At 47.4% G+C, this 19,624-nt stretch overlaps 1 protein-coding gene across 1 annotated transcript in view; it reads right to left on the bottom strand.

The window, feature by feature from the left end:
• The window catches only part of NGEF (neuronal guanine nucleotide exchange factor), a 96,250-nt gene extending 78,532 nt beyond the window's left edge, over window positions 1-17,718 (bottom strand). Inside the window, exon 1 of the mRNA XM_033112462.1 lies at window positions 17,537-17,718. The gene's annotated coding sequence lies outside the window, so the exon portion shown is untranslated. The remainder of the gene's footprint in view (window positions 1-17,536) is intronic.
• Between the last annotated feature and the right edge of the window lie 1,906 nt (window positions 17,719-19,624).

Genomic DNA, 19,624 nt, shown 5'->3' with positions numbered 1-19,624 from the left:
AATGGATTAGTGATAAAATTAAATACCAATCTTCTGGAAAGACCTTTAAAAGTGAGATGGAAAAGTGAGAAGGAGAATTCATAATGATAAAGAGTACTGTGAGTATCACAAATACAATGATGCTGGAAAACCAGAGCAGGATCTTTTTCTCATCATTATTGACTGTTTCTTGGGGTTTGGCCAATGTAACGAGACATAAAACAAGTGTGCTCAGAAAGAAAGATGAAATAAACATAATTTGCAGCTGATATGACATAGATATGCCTAGAAAAACAAAAAGAACCAAGTGAAACTATTGGAATTGCAAAGAATTCAGCCCAGGACCAGAATAGGATAGATTCATTATATGTCAACAATAACAAGAAAGTAGTAGTAACAAAACCAGAAAACACAGGGTAACCACATTAATGAATACAAGCACCCTATCTAAAGGAAAAACCTGAGAGATGGAAGGAGACCTGCATGTCTAGAGAAGCATGGGTTTTTCTTGGATGGGAAAATGACATTAAAAATATGTCAATTCTAACTTGAAAAATATGTCAAGTTAATGTATAGTTTTAGTACCATTGCAATTTAAAAATTCAAATTAAAAAAACTCATTGGAATGTTTTGATAAAATGATTATGAAGTTCATCTGTAACATAGACCAGCAAGATTAGCTTATTTTTTGAGCAACATAGGAAATGAAGAGATTCTACTTCTCATAAATATCATAAAATGCTACAATAATAGAAGGAATGTGGTAATAGCACAAGGTCATCAATCTGTAAAACAGAATGGCCATCCCAGAAATGACTTCTTATCTATAAAAATGTCATTTTATAGAAGAGGCATCACAAACAATAAACAGTGGAGGGATCACAGAACCAGACAAAAAACATCACCAGGAATGAAAACTATAGACCAATATTTTTTATTGATATAGATAAAAAAAAGAATCCTCAACAAAATGGTAGCAAATTAACCAGGAAAATGTAAAAAGGACTATGAACCATGAACAAGTAGAATTTATCTCAGGAATGCAAGGTTGGTTTGATGTGCTAAAATGAATTAATGTAGCACCACATCAATGGAATAAAGGACAAAAACCACATGATCATCTCAATAGACATTTGACATCAAATAGCATTTGAAAAAATTCAACACCCTTCATGATAAAAATAATCAACAGACCAGGTATAGAAGAAAACTTCCTCAACCTGATAAAGGGCATCTATGCAAACCCCACAACTAATATCGTACTTAATTGTGAAAGACTGGATGTGTTCCTGTAAGGTCAGGAAGAAGTTAAGGATGCCCATTCTCACCACTACTATTCAACATTGTAATGGAGAATTAGTCAAGAAAAAGAAATAAAAGATACTCAGATTGAAAAGGAAGAAGTTAAACTCTCTGTTTACAGAAGGCATGGTCTTGTGTATGTAAGATCCTAAGGAATCCCCTAAAAAACTATTGGAGCAAACAAGTTCAGCAAGATTGTGGGATATGAGACCAATATTCAAAAATCAATTGTATTTCTGTACAGTAGGAATGAACAAACCAGAAATGAAATTCAGAAAAGAATTCCATTTACAATATTATATAAAAAAAGAATAGAATACTTAGAAACACATTTAACAAAAAAGTATAAAACATATTCTGAAAACTATAAAATATTATTGAAAGAAATTAAAGAGGACCTAAATAAATGGAAAGGCATCCGTTTTCATGCATCAGAAAAATGAATAGTGTCAGGATGGTATTACTCCCCAAGTTGATTTACATATTCAACACAATCCAAATCAAAATCCCGGCTGACTTCTTTGCAGAAATTGATAAACTGATCCTAACATTCATATGGAAATTCAAGGGAGCAGTGCCAAAAAAATCTTGAAAAAGAAGAATAAATCTGGACTCACTCTTCCTGATTTCAAAACCTACTACAAAGCAATAGTAATCAAGACAGTGTTGTGCTGACACAGGATAGACATGTAGGTCAATAGAATAGAATTGAGAAACCATAAATCAATCCATATATCTATGGCCAATCGATTTTTGACAAGGGTGCCAAGACCATTCAATGGGAAAAGAATAGTCTTGTCAACCAGTGGTGCTGGGACAACTGAGTATCCACATGCAAAAGAATGCATTTGTATCTCTACCTCACACCATATACAAAAAGTAATTCAAAGTGGATCAGAGACCTAAATGTAAGAGCTAAAACTATAGAACTGTTAGCAGAAAACTTAGATGTAAATCTTCTTGCATTGAATTGGGCAATGGTTTCTTGGGTATGACACCAAAAACACAAGTAACAAAAACAAAAAGTTGGAGATCATAAAAATTTAAAACTGTGCTTCAAAGAATACCATCAAGAAAATAAAAACACAATACACAAAATAAGAGAAAAATTTTGCAAGTCACATATCTGATAAGAGACATGTCTAGACTTCACAAGAACTTGTACAACTCAATAATAAAATTATAAGTAACCCAATTAAAATATGGGCAAAGGATCTGAATAGCCATTTCTCCAAAGTAGACATACAAATGGCCAATAAACACATGAAAACTTATTCAATATCATTAGTCATCATGGAAATGCAAATCAAAACCACAACGAGATCTATTTCATACCCACTAGCATGGCTTTAATCGAAAAGACAGATAATAACAAGTGGGGCTGAGGATGAGGATGTGGAGAAACTGGAACCCTACACTGTTGATGGAAATGTAAAATGGTGAAGGCACTTTGGAAAATAAGCTGGCAGTTCCTCAAAAAGTTAAACATAGAATTACCATATGACCCAGGAAGTATATGACCCACTCCTACCATATGACCCACTCCTAAGTATATTCCTGAGAAAAATGAAAATATACATCCACACAAAAACTTGTCATTAAATTTTCACAGCAGCATTATTCATGACAGGCAAAAAGCGGAAACAACCCACATGTCTAACAACTGATGAATGGGTAAATACAATGGAATATTATTTAGTCATAAAAAGAAATTAAGTATTGATATACGCTACAATATAAATGAATCTTCAAATCCTTTTGCTAAGTGAAAGAAGCCAGTCACAAAGGATCACACACTGTATGATTTTGTTGATGGGAACCACCCAGAATAGGCAAAGTCAGAGACAGAAAGTAGATGAGTGATTTCCTAGGGCTAGAAGTGTTGTGGGGAGTGAGTGACTGCCAATGGTGACGAGATTTCCTTCTGGTGAGATGATGAAAATCGTCTAAAATTGATGTGGTTGCACAACTTTGTGAACATGCTAAACACTGTTGGATTTCGTACTCTAAAAGGGTGAATTGTGTGGAATGCAGATTTTATTTCCATAAAATTGTTATTGAGGAAAAGGAGGAATGGCAAAAAAGGTTTGGAGTATTGGTTAACAGTTTGAGGAAAATATCAGTTTAGATCCTCAAAATAAATTCCCTAAATAAACTCCAAAGGAATGAAAGCATTAAATATTTTTCTCAAACTGTAGAGCATTTGAAAAATGTGCATATGGTTTTATTACTTTTTCCTCCCATTAAACAATGTGTTTTGGGGAATGTTCTACTTCAGCGAACTAGGTGTATACCTTCACTTTTCATATTTCCATAACATTCTATAATGTGTCATTTATATTTCCATTATCTTATTATTATTTAATTCGTTCCCATGGTCTCTTTTCATGTGCATTTAAGTTAGGTTCTTTTTTGGTTTTAAGAAAGAGGTAGTCATTCAAGTTACTTGAAGAGAAAAGGAGCCTGGGAAAAGATTTTAGGTTGGTGCACAAGTAATTGCAATTTAAAGCTTAAAAATAATTGCAAAAACTGCAATTACTTTTGCACCAACCTAATAGATGAAGTCTAAATTGGGCCAAGGTATTGTGGGGATCAGCCCCTCCACCTCTGTCAGGGGTCAAAAAATAGAACATTCTGAGAAGGAATGAAATGATTCCCAAATTTTGCCACACGATCCTGAGGAAAGCAGTGTATCGAGACCCAGGGAGTAGAGCTAAGCAAGCTCCCTCATCGCTGGTTACGTGAACTGGACGTGTGGCTTCTCCTGGGAAGCCCCTCTGCCTCAGCGGTCCTGTAGGGAAGACAAATATTACCTAAGTCCTGGGACTAACGCAGGATGCATGGCGCTGGCACTCAGTGAGTGGTGGCTATTTTCTTTGTGCCTTATTATACAAATTAACTCAAGGATCTACTATTTCCATCTATAAGTATAACATATATTTATATTTATATCTCACCCAATGCAGCATAAATTGAAAAGAGTACAAAGAAGAATAAAAGGATGGGGACGTAAAACTTAATAAGAGATGAAGTTAAAAAATTCCTACTATAAACTTTTGCTATGGATGAGCCCAAATACCGTAAGCTTCCTAGCAGCCAGCATGGAAAGGGAAATGTGTCGGTGACTCATCCTACTGCATTCAGGGATAAAAACCACCAATCGCTTAGGAGAACGTGTGTTAGCGCTAAGGCCGCCGGCTAAGGGATGTCTCTCGAAGGGGTTTATGGAAGTGCAGCGCAGTGATTTTCAAACTTTTAAGAGCTTATTAAATATATGGATTCTTGGACCCTGTGCCTGGAATTTAGACTGAGTAAGGGTGAAGTGGGTCCCAGGGACGTGCATTTTGGAGAGTGTCCCAGGTGATAAATGGACCCCGGTACATTCGGTCCTTCTACTGGACTCACAAAGCTCACACACGCTCATGCAAACAGGTTTAAGACTCTTCCTTTGTGTCTCCTTCAGTGTCAGCTGATGGCTTCACACAAAAACACAACCAAGCTGGTGTCATTCTGCAGGTGACACAATGCAGGCTTCTGCATGGTCGGGAGATTGCAAAGGAGACGTGGACTCTCCATCTTCCTCTCAGTGGAGGGTCTGACAAACATTTGGTGCCATCATCTTGAGATGGCGCTCCCAGATAAGCATATAGAGGTGCCTCCTGTGTGCTGCCTGTTATCTTCCCAGTTGGAGTCGACTAGGGGGTCAGGGAGAGTCGACACCCTTCAGGGGACAGTAATCCTCCAGGAGGACCAAGATTATCTCGTAAAGAACATTGTTTAGACTCTATTCTAGACCCCAGGCAGACAGACGATGGAACCACAGAGCTCAAATCTTGATGTCAAGGCCCCGAAGTGTCTAGCCTGGAAAATTCCTTGGCAGGTGGTTCTTCTTTTGGCCTCCAAATCACTGCCCAACACCAAAGTAAAACATCCACAGAGTGTCACCTTGTGCAGCATTACTTCCCGGTATCCCTTCCAAGATAAACACTTGGTCAAATATCCACCAAGGAAATTGAATAAGGCCTCTTGTTCTCTGCAAATATTGTCTATAAACCAGGAAAGAGGTGGGAGCAGTGGTGTTTACCAAAAATGGCAGCATTCGTTTCTAGGTGTGATGATCAACAGCTCTTCTTTCTGCCTTTAATAAGGCAGCTTGTTTCTTTGTCTGCTGAAGCCACTTTTAGGTTGTTTATCAAATGGTTTTGGCCAAGGTTAAAAGGATGCCCAACTTTTTATTCTCTGGAGCAGGGGGACAATGAAGAGGGAGCTGTCACTTCTATTTTACCCTTTCATATAGTTAAAAGAAATTTTAAGTAGAGTAGAATTCGGAAAGTATCCATATTTAATTTGTTTCTATTGTCTCTTTGAACGTGCGTTAAGTTAGGCTTTTTTTTTTGGTTTTAAGAAAGAGACAGTCATTCAAGGGTACAGACTGCTGGATGATGACACACCATGGCACAACATCCAGACCCAGGAGGGCATCACCAGCACTCCAGAAAGCCTCCGTGCCCCTCCCCTCCCCTGCCCCAAGGGTAACCGCTGACTTCTAACAGCAGGGGGTAGTTTTGCCTGCTTGGGCACTTGGTGTAAATGGAATCCTTCAGAATACTGTCTGCTGCGTCTGACTTCTTCCCGTGGCATCAGGCGTATGAGATCCATCCACACCGTCTCACGCTGTTGCAGAGGTTTTGTTCTCATTACTCTGGAGCTATGGTCCTCACTCTGGAACGGGCCTCAGAATCACCGGAGAGTTTAAAACCCAGGTGCTGGGCCCCACGCTGAGTCTGTGATGCAGGAGGTCTGGGATCAGCCGAGGATTTGTGTTTCTAACACGTTCTCAGCTGCTGCTGCTGCTGGTCGGAGGACCATGCCATGAGGACCACCTCTGCACTCCGGCAAATCCCCTTTCCTCTGGAAAACGGGTCTGGGCTTGTCATTATCGTTGCTTCCAGAATCGTTGAGGGGCAACACTGAGCCACAGGTGTGGCAGAGGGAGGGGCAGTGTGCAGCCTGTGTTCCCAGGTGGAGGGCCAGACCAGTGTCCTGAGCTGGTGCTGGCCTCTGTTGTCAGCCGGGGTGGCAGAGAGGGTTTCACTTTTCTGCGGCCGTCCTCTTCCTGACCAGGACCACTGAGATTTGGATCTTTGAGGCTTCCGGGCTTATGAGCTGGACACATTAGAGCCTGGGCTTTCTGGCTCCTCCAGGAGTGGGCAGGATATGGTGGAGAATTCCAGAACATAAACTGGCTCCCAGTGTCCTGCTGCACACAACACCAATTGGCTCCTTGCCTCCTTCACCCCTGACACTGTCACCGGCTAGACAGCAGGCCATCCCCAGCCCTCAGAGGGGGCTCAGGTGAGGGACTCACTTCCTCCTCCTCTTTCCGATGTCTGTCATCTTCCCAGGCTTCAGATGCGTGTGGACGAGGCTCCCAGGGCCCGGCCTCCGGCCTCTCCCTCTCCTCCCTGCCTCCCAGCTAACGTATCACATCCACCCCTCTCTCAGCTTCCGTCCTCCATCCTTCTCTTCTCCCACCGCTCCCTCTCCGGGGTCTTGTCTGCTGCCAGGGCTTTAACCGGCTGCTCTTTCCAGAAGGCCATGCCCTCCCTCCAGGCTGTATCTGATGGTCACGTCTCTGCCTGGAATCACTATGCGGTTAGTCGTGCACTGTGTCTGGGAGAGGGCGCCCTGAGGGACAGGGGGAGGCTTCTGGCCACCCACAGCCACCCTTCCCGGCAGTTTCTGAAAAGGACAGGTTGCAGGCGACAGGGCAGTCTGCTTGACGTGCTGAGGACAGCAGGGATGCGGGCCAGAAGGCGGTGGCTGAGGCAAGCCCTGCCCGGAGAGGAATGGCCAAGAGCTGCAGGCACTGGTCCTGCTTCCCGGAACAGATTACAATGGTCTTGTTTCAGGCACTTTCCCTTTAACTCGTTTGATCCTCGCAGAAGCCTTGGGAGGAGAGTGGGGGTGGGGGGTGGGGGTGGGAGGGAGGTTTTATTGATGTTATAGTCACATTTTAAAGATGAAAACTCTAAAGCTTAGAGAAACTCAGTCACTTGCTCAGGATCACACAGCTGGCAAGTGGCTGAGGCGGAATTAGAACCTGGGTCTTGCACGTCCCAGAGCCCTGCCTTGCCCCTGGGAGGAAAGCAATATGACACTGCCTGAGACAGTGGAGGAAGGAATGGCCGGAGAGACTGCCGGCAGAGGTGGAGCATGTGCTTAGCAGGCAGCAGGGTCCTTATCAAAGAGCAAAGATCAGGGACAGAGCACACGTAGCAGGAGACGAGCCAGAAGCCAGGACAGACCAGCCCCGCTCTCTCTGGGGGCTGAGCCGTCAGGATCCCTGGGGACTTGCACTGGTGCCGGCTGCACTCTGTTCAGCAAACCTCCTTCTATGCTGTGTGGAGGCTACTTCATGGGGAGTTCTGGTTAGTTTGGGGACAGGGGCTCAAGTCAAGTGCAGGGTGACCTCCCTGAAGTGACTGTGCCCCATGGCTACCCACATGAGAATGACAGCCACTCCCATCTTCTTAGTGAGTGGGGGATAGGTGGGGTGAGTGGCCTCCCTGTGCAGCCCAATAAGTGTTGGGTGGTCTCCCTTCCTGTGATGTGTCAGGCTGAAGCCATGAGACCCCTGCAGCAGAGAGGAAGATGAGGTGTGTTCCCCCTAGCACGTCCTGGCCGGACTCTGGGGATGGGTCCCCTCAAGCCCTCAACACACCTCGCTCCTCACCTCCTATCTGTAGGGTGATGGTACCCACCTAGCTCACATGGGGTTGCATCGGCTAGTCGTGTCCCCAGTGGGTTCTGTTTACTTACACGCTGAGCACAGCTGTATCTGCCCTGCTGGGCCCAGGGTCGTGAGGCAGATGTGGGTCCCTAGCACAGGACCCAGAGAACAGGCAGGAGGGAATTCCCCCACATTCCCCATCACCCCAATGTGAGCACACCCCTCCTCCGGCTTCTCTTTCCTTCTGGAAATGTCTCTCATTTGTGCAAGGATTAAATGAGCTTATGTTTCTGGCATCACATCAACACGCCATAAATGATACTCCCAGGCTGTTGGTTTTACTCTTTGCAACTAAATGAGTGATCTGCTTATTTAAATTGTTTTTACTTTTTGATATAAAAAGAATTCAGATTGTAAAATGTCTGTAATGTTCAATATAAGAAGCAGGTATAGCGTTCGGAAAAACGAACCGAAGTTCTGTCAGAACCACAGCTCTGTCCCAGTGAGCGAAATCTATGCCTTGTCTCTGAAGACTGGCTGGTGGCAGCTCCTGAGAGTCCTGTTCCCTCTGGTCACATCAGTGACAGCAGCCACTCTCAGCTGGGTGGGGGAGGAGAGGGCTCAACCTACTTTCTCCAAGTGAAGCTGGAGCTAGGTACTGCCGTGTTTTCAGGCATTAAGAGAACTTTTCCCTAATTAATGGAAGCTGACCCTCTTTCACATCCCCACCATCAGACAGGCTGTGAGCAACAGGAGGGAGTGAGCTGGGGACAAACCACCTCAGCTGGCCACCACCCTTGGCAAGCTCCCACCCTCCTGTGGGCCAAGGTCTGCTGGACCTGGCCGGAGGGAGGCCAGCCAGGGCTGCCAAGCTCCCAGTCACAGGGCAAAATAGACACTACACAAAAGTGGGCAATGTCATTCCCACAGCCAAACAGGGACCTTTTTGTGCAGGAAGGTGCACACCAACACTGGGTCTTTGTTGGGTTCTAGTCGTGGGGCCATTTGCATGTCGGAGTTGCTATGAATGCACCTATCAACCCATAACCTAGAGGATTTATAAAAAGGTCTGCTAAAAATGACAAGGCCACTACTGGTGTCTTAGTCAGCTCAGGCTGCCTTAGCAAAATACCAGAGTGGCTCGAACACGACATTTGTTTTCTCACAGTTCTGGAGGCTGGAAGTCTGAGACCAGGGTGCAGCAGAGTGTGGTCAGGTTCTGGTGAGGGCTCTCTTCTTGACCTGCAGACGACCACCTTCTTAATATGTCCTCACGTAGCCTTTCCTGGGTGTGTGCATGAGGTGAGAGGGAGATGGGGGGAGAGAGAAAGAGAGGAAGAGAGGGAGATAGGGGGAGGGAGAGATAGATAGATAGATAGATAGATAGATAGATAGATAGATAGATAGATAGATAGATATGGAGGGAGAGAGGGAAAGAGAAGGAGAGGGAGAGAGAAGGAGGGAGAGTGGGAGGGAGAAAGAGGGAAAGAGGGAAGAGAGAAAGACAGAGACAGAAGGAGGGAGTGACTATGCTCTTCCTCTTCTTATAAATCCACGAATCCCATTACAAGGGCCCCACCCTCACGACCTTCTCTAACCCTAATTACCTCCCAAAGGCCCCATCTCCAAATACCATTACATTCGGGGTTTGGAGTTTAACATAGGAATTGGGGGGAGGGATGGGGAGCACATGAACATTCATAACAACTGGCAAAGGCGTGAAGGGGATACTTGCATTTCTGGTTGGAAAAATCTGAATCCCAACTTGATTTGTCAAAATGGCTCTGGGCAACCAGAATTTGTACCAGAAGACAGCTGTCCTTCCCTTCTGCTCCAGAGCCCTTCCTAGAGAGTTTGCTCCAGCCTCAGCCCTAGAAGAGGAGGACCCTGAGCGCCACTACCCTCAGCTCACCCCCACCCCCCATAACTGACCAGAAAAAAGTGGACCATTGACCCAGGAGGAGTCAACCCAGAGGCTGGGCTGAGCCAATCAGATTCCTTTTTCCAGAATGAAGATTGACATGGAAACAGATCAGTGAGCGAAGACTCTGGGCTGGTCCTTCATGGGGTTGGGGGAGGTATTTTGAACTGGCCAGGATGGGCCAGGTATATATGTAGCAGGAGAGAGAGAGAGAGAGAGAGAGAGAGAGAGAGAGAGAGAGAGAGAGAGAGAGAGAGAGAGAGAGAGAGAGAGAGAGAGAGAGAGAGCAGAAGAATGAGAGGAAGAGAGAGAAATGTAGTGTTTCCATTTCCCATTCCTGGTTCCCGCCCTCAGCAGGCCAGGGTGTTAGTTTTGCCTTCAGTTCCTTGTATCTTTCCAATAAAATCTCTTAAAAGATTGTTCTTATCCTGGCTTGAAGGAATTCCTGTGCATTACTCCCCAGCAGCCCAAAGCTAGACTTCCTTATTTGTGGTATATCTAGGTTTTCAACACTCCAAACTGGGACCTGAGGTTGACCTTTGTGTTGTGTCTGTGTGTCCTCAGTGGATTTGTGACACAAAGTTGTGTCTTTGTGTCCTCGGTGGGTTCTCTCCACTCACATGCTAAGCAAGGCTGTGTCTGCCCTGTGCTAGGCCCCGGGTCATGAGACAGACGTGGCCCCCTCACTTGGGCCCAGAGAGCAGGCAGCAGGGAATTTCCTGACATCCGCCATCATCCCAACCATGAGTGCCCCTCCTCTGGCTTCTCTCTCCCTTCTAGAACCTTCTGTCATCTGTACAGTGCTGGAAGCATTCCAAGTGCATTTGCACACCTCCTGATGTGATCCTGTGATCTCCCCACAGGCCTGTAGGTCGGGGGGAGGTGACTCAGGCCCGGAGGAAGCTTCACTGAGGCAGAGGGTAAACTGAGGCATGAAGGCTTGGGCTGTCGGGATCAAGACCTGGGGGGTGTGCCTGGGCCTTTGCGGTGGGGAGAAGGAAGAGCCAGACAGCAGAACACTGGAGGGATGTGGGAGGCGACAGGGCCGTGAGGACCATGGGGACAGAGAGGCCGGGATTTCTGCTTTGGTTTGGGGGAGCGAGTTACACAAGCAGGAGACACCGTACTTTTTAAAAACCAACAATAGTGGCAGAGACCTTGAGGGGCTGTGGTTGCTTTCAACACTTTCTCGTCTAACATTTTCATTGGATTTGGATGGATTTGGACAGTCCCCTGTTCTCCCCCCGGTTGCCTGGAATTTGAACCAGTGGCTGCGAGCTGGTTTTAGGAGATACATCAGCCAAACATTCAAAAAGTTAATATTCAGTATTTTAGGAAAAAATCCAATTAATACATCTAACCTGCGATTTCACAGATATTAATGCTTAGAATGAAAATAAAAATAATTTAATTTGAAGCCGACCTATAGAAAATATTAATAGCACAGCTGGTACATGGATATGTTAAAAACGGTACATGTGGGAAGTGAATGACTGACATTCCAGAAACACTGACTTGAAATTACCTGGATGAACCAGACACCACATAATTCAGTTCTCTTCTGAACTATGACTTTCTTCCCTCTGCGCGCCCGTGGTTCCCTTGGGCTCTACCCCAGACCCCTGGGGGAGGGAGGTGGCAGTGCTGCCTTGTCACTAGCTCAGTAAGGGTTCTGAGGACCCACTGCTCTGCTTAGCTTTCTGAAAGTGAACCCCAGTGAGTCTGAAAATCTAAAATTGTGTGCAGGGGTGTGTGTTTGCACACTGGGGGGAGGGGAGGGGTCCATGGCTTTCATGAAGCCCCAGGAGGGGGCAGGCCGTTGCCCTCTGAGGTGCCTGCCATTCCGTTTCTCTGACACTTACTTGTTTGTGTTCATGAATCCATGTACTTTTGATTATAAATAACCCAAACCTTGCCAGGTGGTTGGCAGGGTGTATTCAATGCATAGAGAACGGCTCTGGCGGGTGTTTGAGGCCTGCCCATGCCAAGGCCCTCCAGGACCCAGCTGGGGGCCACCTCAGGACGGCTGCCCAGCTCCCAGACCACAGCTGCACAGGACATTCTCTGCCCAGGGCCGGGATCCCTGCCTTTTTCTGATTCTTCCTGATACTTGCAGTCTCCCCGTCAAGGGTTCTCCTCTCGTCCCTGCCCACTGGCCTTTGGCCATGGCTTTCAGCTTAGGCTGCCCCTCGGGTTTACACCCATGGCCCTGCCTGGTGCCAACCCTGCCTCCTCCTCCAGTTCCTCTATCCTCTAAGGCCCCACTCATTCCTGGGGGCCCAAGACGCCCGTCCACGCACAGCCCCACCCCCACTGAGGGGGTTTATCCACTGACCCCTTCCTCTATCTGACTACGCTGCTGGCTTTGACGATGGAGGAAGGGACCACGAGGCTAGAAATGTGGGCGGCCTCTAGAGGCTGGAAAAGGCCAGGAAACATTCGCCCCCTAGAGCCTCCAGAAGGAAGGCAGTCCTGCCCCCACCTAGGTTTCAGTCTGGTGAGACCCATTTTGGACTTCTAGTTTCCAGAACTGTAAGGTGATCATTTGTGTTGTTTGAAGCCACTACGTGTGTGACAACCAGTTACAGTGGTCATAGAACGCTAACACACTCTTCCCCAGATGGACCCCCAAGCCTAGGAGGCGGGTCCACCATTGACTTCCTCAAGCTCTCCATACCAGCATCTACCAAACTAGTTTTTCAAAAAAATTTGAAGCCTCAGCTAGGTTTGCCAGAAAAAGAATGCCTTCACTTGTCAAGAAATACTATTCACTGGAGGAAAATAAACATCGGGTCCAATGCGCCCACACCCCGAGGGAAGCTCTGAGGGGTGCATAGTCTTCCGCGTGGACAGCAGGCTGGCCGGAATGGTGCCACTGAATGAAGGACTTGCTCAAAGTTGGCCAGGTCAGAGCTCTTGGGGCAGGCGGGGTGAACTCTCCAAAGGACCCCAGTTCTCTACATTTGAGGGTTCTCTGTACACATTCGTGTTTAATGCTCAATGTTCTAACTATGTGAACTAATCTCTTCTTACTGCTTAAAGTCAACTGTTGTATTGGAAAAAAGGATCCATTTTCTTTCTCAAGGCCTCTCAGGATAATAAGAGCTAAAATTGTGAGTGGCAAGCACTTTGTATTCATCATCTCATTGACTACTCGGGGCAATCTGATATGATTGTTACTGTCCTTGTCCTATTTCCCCCATTTTTGCAGAGGAGGACATGGAGATTCAGAGAGGTTAACCAACTCAGCCGTGGTCACACAGCCAGCCAGTGGTAGAGGGAGCCTGGCTGTGGCAAAGTGTTTAAGAGCATGATTTCTAAACTATGTCTCACCACCTTTCATTTAGAACATTGTGACTTAAAACAAACAGTCTTTCCTGCGAACATAGGCTCACAATATTATAGAGACTTCAGTGAGGAATCAAAGTAGGCAGAGACCCCGCCTGGGGCTCAGCAGTTACAGGACGGCCACCTTACCCTCCACAGCCTGTGCCTGCGGTTAACAGGCGCTACTTTATTTTGGAAATTTCAGTGATATTTCTCCAGCGAACACACAAATCAGCATTAATAATGCTTCTCCAAACATAGCCTAGTTGGGTCTGTTTATCCTGGACCGAGCATCAAGATGACTTCCTTTTGACCCTGAGTTAGAATCTCTCCATGTCTTACCCTTGACTTGGAAACCAAGTTAGCCGACTGCAAATGGCTTTGATCTTGCCTCTGAACCGGTTCCAAAGAGGCCAGAAAATTGTAGGAAGAAAGTTCAGGCAATTGCTCTGATTGCTCAGGCACTAGGAACAATTATCCATGTGCCACGTGCCTTATTAATCAAGAAACAAAGAACCTTAAAATCATTTTAAAGTTCAAAGCTACCTTCCTAAAAAGGGACTCAGCAGGACACAAGGCTTTCCCTCCAGCGTTCAAGAATCCACCAAGGAATGTTTTTATCACTCAGATGAGAGCAAAAAGTATGTTATAGATGTACTCGCTTTCATGAGTGGATTTATACCTTTGGAACATCATGAAAAATAAAGCCCATTGTGCCAGAGTTTTATCATCTTAAAATACTTGGAAGTTTTTCATCCCATTCGTGAGAGTTAATGGGAATCTGTTTTGGCTCGGGGAGGCCTAGCAAAGCCGCTGCGAGTAGGAAACTGGGTTTTCTCACTCATTGGGGCAGCAGTAAAAGCAGGCAGGGGCCTGGATAGAAGATGGGGAGCTTGGGAGAGGGGCAGGGGGGTTGTCCATCTTACCACATCTTGTCACTGCTGGCCCAGAGCAAGGGTGCAGCAAACACTGACTGACTGGCTGAATGAGGCTTTCTCTAAGCAGTCAGTCTGCGTGGAGCTCGTGTTTGTGCTGGATTGAAAACGTGAGGCAAGCCGGTCGTATTCACTTGTGCACGAGACTGAGCAATGCTTCCCGAGCACTAATTCTCGTCACTTCCGGGCAGCACCTGGGGGGCAAGGTCCGCAGGCCTAGCTTGCTTCCCTTCCTTATCTGGGCTGGTCCCTGCCCCCAGGCTCGCAAGCTCCTCCAAGCCTTTTAAGCTGCTCGTCCTCTAGAGAACCTGTTTTCAAGGGTCTGTCTCTGGTAGGAGACATGCTCATTAATTAGTAATGAATCAGCACCCCATTTGAAAACTCATCAAAGACCTAGATAATTGATAGTCAGAGCTTCTAGCTGTGGGAGACACCAATGCTGATGGCGGAAGCTCAGCCAAACGTGAAGGTGACTGAGGCAAGCCGGCCAGTGCTGGAAGAACGGAAGTGAGGGCTGAGTGTCTGCTGAGACACATTGGCCAGCGAACCCCCACTGTGATCTCTGGGGGGCGGGGGCCTTTGGGGTCCAGGCTTCATGGGTAAAGGGCTACACCCCTCCACCTTCCTTCTGCTCCAATAAACCTGTCAAACAGCATCCTTTAAACAGGCCTCCTGCTTCTCTAGGTTCCTGCCTCTGTTTTCCCCAGCCCCAGGTCCTGCAGGGCTCCTGTTCTACCTTGTTAAAACCCTGCTGTCCCTTTCCTGGGAATGTGCCCTCTGCAAGTGTGCTATGTAAAGAACTTGCAACATTCAATTAGGGTAAGTGTGAAAAAATTACTACCTTGTTTTCAAGTTAGAGAGCCTTGCTTTACATAAAACCATACCTCTCAGCTCTTCTCCTCTTGTAAAATAATTAATAAGTGATGGAAGAGTGTTTGACGATGCCCCGCTCAAAGGCCACCTCCTCTATGCCGGCCTCCCTGATATCCTTTTGATGATCCCCGCCTCATTCGAACATGTGATTTTTTTTTTTCCTATTCCAAAGGTAAGGTGAGGTAGAAAGATTGAGAGATGGCTTGACCCATGTTCCCAGACACCCAGGTCCTTAATCAGCCACCTGAGGGGTTCCCAGCAAATGCCCCTTCTTTGGTACTTAAAGCCGTTGTGCAGACCCAGTGTGGTCTCCCCAGGAGTGGGGCCTCAAAGACTGCTGTCAACCAAGGAAAGGAGGGCTGGCTGACCGGCTTCCCTGGGTATTTGTTCTTGGTCCAGAGACTCTGACGGTTCCAAAAGTGGGGAAAGATGAGCCCAAGATGATGAGATAGAAAATTCCTCCTGAGGCCCAGACTGCTCTGCCCCAGGAGCCCCCCTGCCAAGGGGGCCTCTGAATAGAGGTGGCTCATAGTCTCATGGATGTACCCCCTGCTCAGCTGGGCGACATGCCTCTCAGCCCTCTGACCTTGTAACCGCCTTCTGTGGCTGCTTCATGGAGAGAGGGCCTCTAATCTGGCCTTGGGCTTCTGGTTCTCCCCCGTGCCCCCAGCCCCTCCCTTGCCAAGGTGCTCAGCAGCTATTTGATGAAGGAATAAAGGAAGAGATTTTGCTATTTTAGGATAGTGCTGGGGTAACCTTAGAGTGCCAGAGCTGAGCCCTTACTTGGAGAAGTGATGGACTCATGGAGGTGCAGAAAGGACCCCATCCTGGGAGATGGGGTGTCTGGTTTCGGGCTGGTAGGATTGCTGGCTGTTGAGACAAATGGTGGCTCCAGTGTCCCTGGTGGAGCCAGCAGGCGGGGCAATTAGATCTGGTCTCCTCCTCTGAGCCTCTGGGCTGGTTTGTCCACTGGTGTAGGTTTCCGGGGCTGCCCTGGCCGGGGCCAGAGAAGTCTCCCCACAGACAAGGTGAAGTCCTTAAAGGAAATGTCCTCCTTCCTCCCTGGCCTCTGGGGCAGAAAGCTGTGCCATGTTACTTGCACTGTCATTGGGGTTACCCACGCCTCTTCTGGGGGGAGCCCCTCTAAGGGAGGGGTTTTCAAGACAATGTGGACTCCAGGAAGGGGTGTGGTGGAGAGTGGGGTCGAGGGAGGTGGACTGTTGTCTGCTTTCATGGACCAGAAAGCTTAAGACACCCACGGAGACTCTGATTTCTTTGCTCTTGGTGCAGTGATGCCAAGGGCAGCTGGAGATGTGGCAGGAGTGAAAAAGGAAGGGAAAATCTGAGGGAAGATGGAGCAGGAGAAGGGGAGGGAGGACAAAAATGTGACGGGGATGGGAGGGCGGGCATGGCGTTTCCCACCAGTGATCTTACTGCTTTAACAAAAGCATTTTTCCAAAAGGCAAATATGTTTTGCTAATCATCTGAACACGGCAGAACTGTCCAAAGTCCAGGCACCCCAAATCCCAGTTCTATTTAGCCACTGACAGTGTGAGAATCCGAAACTTTAAATCAAAATAGAAAAGAAGAACCTCTCCCTATCTCATCCAAGAAAGCAGTGTCCCCAGACATTTGAGCCACACACACCATGCTTTGGCTTGATGCCCGCTAAGTGCACATGTCCAGAAGGGTTGGAGGGGTGGGGACTTTTGTCCTTTCGGGTGGGACCCTGAGCAGCAGGGGGCAATGTCATGCGGTAGCACTGTCATTTTGCAGCTGACTTCCATTCCCCAAAAAGGCCACAAAGCCATCTTGCCCAGAGCCACACAGCTAGTAAGTTGGGGACCCAGGATTCAAACCCAGGCCAATTGGTACCCAAATCTGGACTCTTAACCACTACCTGACCCTGAGATTTGAGCCGTGGCCATATAGCAGTCACCGTTTCTTAGCACTTCACCGTTTCCATGTATATGATTAGGGCTGCAGCCATGGAGTGTGACCTGTGCACTCACAAGGCCTGCTCTTAGAAGGGCCGTTCACTTGCTTTAGGGCTCTGCTGTTGCTGTTCTTCATAATTTTTAAATTCTTAATAATTTTTGAATAAGGGGCCCCACATATTCATTTTGCACGGTGCCCTGCAAAGTCTGTGGCCGGTCCTGTTTATTATCTCACCTATCCCCATGGCCATCACAGGAGAGGACACTGAGGGAAAGATTACCCCAATTCACAGATGGTGACACTGAGTCCCTACAGGAAGCGTGGCGAAGCCAAGACTAGGCTCGATCTTCTCAGTGAAATCTGGGCTCTTTCTCTCCTGCAACTCTCTCAGTGAATGGATGGGTGGTGGTCTCCTCTCCTTCACACACCTGCCTGGGGGCTTTGATTCTTGCCCTGGCTGCTACAACCTCCATTTCATCTCTTGCTTCATCTCATTTCATTAAAAAAATACCCAAACCATTTGCTCACCTGCCTGTGAGGAGCTTCTGGGGGTTGGGCCTCCCTGATGGCTCTTCCTCCCCTGTCCTCTGTCCTGTCGAGGGTCTCAGAGAAGGCTAGCTGTCCTCAGCAAGATCCACACGCCCTCTGCTCTGTCCCAGAGAGCCCACAGCCAGATGCTTTGTTCTTGCCTGGAAAAGGCTCCCTAGGAAGCGTTCCTGACCTTCAGACCTGCCTGGGCCCAGAGCTGGCCCCATGCCTGGGACAATCACTTCCTGGCTGGGTGTTTACCTTCCTGGGCCCATGGGCCCAGTCCGGGTGGCGGCCACATACCTGACCCTGAGGCTGTGTGGGAGGGAAGGCGCTACCCACTCTGAAGGCCTGGAATGGCTGGTACTGCTCCCTGCTGCAAGGGATCCCTGATGGACCCTCGGCACACCTGAGGCCCCGCCCCTGGCCTTCGCCAGGTAGGCGCACGTCTCTCCACTCTGAGGTTTAGGAAAGCACACGGGTCTGCTAGGGTTCCAGTCACTTCGCGTACATGGTCATCAGGCCTCAGCTTGATCACTTTCAGGTATGGGACACTCATTGCTTTGGAAGGGATATTTTACTATCATCATCATCATCATTTAATAGCTACCTTCTCTGCAGTAACAGGGACAGGGCTTAGTATTTTACATAAGCACTTTATGTAATCTGTATGTAATCTCTATGAGCAGAGAATTATGCCAACTTTAAAGATGCAGAAAAAGATGTTCAGAGAAGTTGATCATCTTGCCCAAAGCCACACAGCTCGTAAGTTGGGGATCCAGGATTCAAACCCAGGCCGATTGGTACCAGAATCTGAGCTCTTGACCGCTACTGCCATTTGCCGAGTTTAATTGCCAGAATGTCCATCTTAAACTCAAATCAGCCATGGAATTAGGTATTGATTACTGGCAACATATTAACTCAAAACGCAGAGGCTTCACATGACACACATTTGCTATTTCATAGCTTCCGCAGGTCAAGAATCTGGCCCGGCTTAGATGGGTTCTCTGCTCAGGGTCCCTCACAGGCTGCAGTCAAGGTGCTGGCAGGGCTGGGACCATATCTCAAAGCTCCCCTGGGGGAGGGTCTCCTTCCATACTCACGAGGTTGACAACAGTCAGTCCCTTGTGCACTGTTTGTGGCCTCAGCTCCTCACCAACCGTTGACCTGATGCTGCCACACAGGCCTCTCCCCTGTGGCAGCCTGTCACCAAGGTGCGCAATAGAGAGTCCAGGAAGATAGAAGTCACCATCTTTTGTAACCTTCCCTCAGAAGTAACATCCCTCACTTTTGCTGTATTCCACTCATTAGGAGAAAGTCATCAGGTATTGCATATGTTCTAACGTAGGGGATGACACAAAGGCGTGCATCCTGGGATCACTGAGGGCCGTCTTTGAAAGCTGTTTATCACAGCCGTCGGAGTGCCATAAAATAATGGTTTCAGTTTTGTCTCTGAAAGCCAGATAGAAGTAGTCTCTTATCCATGCATCATCCATCCATCCATCCATCATCCATCCATGCATCATCCATCCATGCATCCATCCATCCAACATGTGAGGCGGACACTATAAGCCAGACCCCACGTTAGGCTCAGAAGATACCAGGATAAATATAATTACTCCCTCTCCCTCACTGTCCCCCTCACCAAAGGCTCCCAGTTGAGCTTTCGCATGTGGGGGTCTAAGGGGTATCGCCTGAGTGTTCTGTTCTGCAGGAGCATCAGTTCTCTTTCCTTCAATTGGTCCTCATATGCCACACTCCTGAGATTCCTTTTCCTCCTGCTCACTCTCCTTTCTTTGTCTCACTTGTTGAAAAAACAATTTTAAGCACCTCCACTAAGTGCAAAGTGTGATGGTAGCCGGTGTGTGAGTGCACACACGTGTGTGTAGGGTTAGATCTGATTTTCTTGGCTCTCTTTCCCCTTTTCTCATTAGCAATTTTCCTGTTTCCCTTTAGCTCTGGAAAGAAGTGGGGCCACAGCTTTTTGGAGACACCTGTCCCATCACATGTGCACAGGGCCCAGCCCAGAGTTGGGCCTGCAGTACAGCAGACTTTTGGGGTGTGGGGGGGTGCCTGGTGGAGCGAGGG

Source organism: Rhinolophus ferrumequinum, chromosome 8 (assembly GCF_004115265.2).
Source record: "Rhinolophus ferrumequinum isolate MPI-CBG mRhiFer1 chromosome 8, mRhiFer1_v1.p, whole genome shotgun sequence".
Taxonomy (NCBI): Eukaryota; Metazoa; Chordata; class Mammalia; order Chiroptera; family Rhinolophidae; genus Rhinolophus; species Rhinolophus ferrumequinum.
The sequence above is the reverse complement of the archived record's forward strand: the minus strand, read 5'-3'. Positions and strand labels throughout refer to the sequence as shown.